A 1,695-nucleotide genomic window follows, 5' to 3' on the forward strand; every position below is an offset into this window, starting at 1 on the left:
GTGTGGAATCAATCATGTTATTTGGGTAGTTAAAAAGAACATTGATATTGGAAAAAGGGTCAATTTGACCCGAGGACAACATGAGGGTTAAGAAGGTATACCGTATTACCACCCAACCCTACTGTATATTTCTTCTTTTTATGATTGTATTGTTTTACTATTTATTTCTTGTCATTTTAGATTAATGTTTACTGGGTGAGGTGCAGCAGCTGCTAAGAATTTTGTTGTTCATTTTCGTGCAATGACAATAAAGACAACAACTGAACTTTTCATTTACGGGAGAGTTGCGGTGCCGCCGGATGTCTCTCACCTTCTTTGTGTTGGCATCCTAAGCTCCGGTCGATTCGGGAAAACATCCTCTAAGCTAGAATTAACTTATATTTATCATCACACACTCGGCAGCCATTTTAATTCCAGAGCTCGCCTCCCGACTTGCACACGTCCACCAAAACAAGTTCCGTCATGAGGCTATTTTACAGAGGCACCGTTGCTTAGCACCGCCCAAGACGGTTGTGATTGGTTTAAAGAAATGCCAATAAACCACAGGACGTTTTCTCCCATCCCAGAATGCTGTGTGTGGACTAGCCAGACCCGCCACAGTGGAGGAAAGTCTGGCAATAAGAGACTACTGCAAATACGCCTATCTAGCTGTGATCTGTAACAGATGACTGTATGACCCGAACACATGACTACGTCCTCGTAACCTCTGCGACTCTGGAAACTGCTTAAGCATTTTCTTCGAGGTATTGAAACACAGGTCTGCTGCGTGACCCAGAGAGGATCTTATCTCCGTCCTGGAAAATGCTGGGCAGATGTCGTTTTTTGTCTTTACAGAAATTGAAATTCTCTTCAACGACATCTGTTTCGCTGTTGGTTCTAAGTTGCGATCACGGCATTTTGAGCAACTCTGTTTTTTTAGGGATTTTTTGGGGGGGCTTTTCCCTTTATTAGATAGACAGGAAAGGGGGAGAGAGATGGGGGATGACACGCAGCAAAAGGCCGCAGGTTGGATTCAAACCCAAGCCTCTGCCTACATGGGGCAAACTTTCTTACTGGGTAAGCTAGAGGCCACCCCAACTTTTAAAGATCTAATCACAAGTTACATGGACCAAAAAAAAAGGGCAAGGTTTTTAAATCAAGACAGGAGCATCTTGAGAAATACAACGTGACAACCCTCCTCTCGTTGTTCTCTCATGCTCAACCCCTTCCAATCCTGTCCCTCTCTCTAACACACACACTATTGATTAACTGTAGAGACTTCAGGAGGACATTACGACCACGAATAAAGAGCTGGAGAGTGGTAATGAAAAGCCAGGGGAGTTGAAAGAGAGTGTAATAAAAAGGAAAGTGAAAAGAAGTGAAATAGTACATGCAGAGAATGAGAAGTGGTTCAGGGAAACCAAAAGTTAGACAATGTCAAGCGGTTCGATACAGTCGACTGGCAGATGATCTAGGAATTCAACTTTAATTTGTAAAAGAAAGAACGTGTTATTTATTCCTTCAAAAGTAACAGTCTCTCGTCTTAAAGCTGTGGTAGGCATTCCTTATTAATCCCTTAGCATATTGTAATACTAGTGGTCTGAGAGAAAACCAGACTTTTGGCTCTGTTTTCATGTTTTGGATCGTCTAGCTCTGATGGAAAGACATCGGACAATTGCAGGTCATTTCAGAGAGAGAGAGAGAGAGAGAGAGAGA

The 1,695-nt window shown here is 42.6% G+C and overlaps 1 protein-coding gene across 1 annotated transcript in view; it reads right to left on the reverse strand.

The window, feature by feature from the left end:
- Nucleotides 1-1,695, reverse strand: part of tmtc2b (transmembrane O-mannosyltransferase targeting cadherins 2b) — a gene marked incomplete at its 5' end in the record, with an annotated part of 115,741 nt that overhangs the window by 23,536 nt on the left and 90,510 nt on the right.

The sequence above is a fragment of the Etheostoma spectabile genome, chromosome 8 (genome assembly GCF_008692095.1).
Source record: "Etheostoma spectabile isolate EspeVRDwgs_2016 chromosome 8, UIUC_Espe_1.0, whole genome shotgun sequence".
NCBI classification, from domain to species: Eukaryota; Metazoa; Chordata; class Actinopteri; order Perciformes; family Percidae; genus Etheostoma; species Etheostoma spectabile.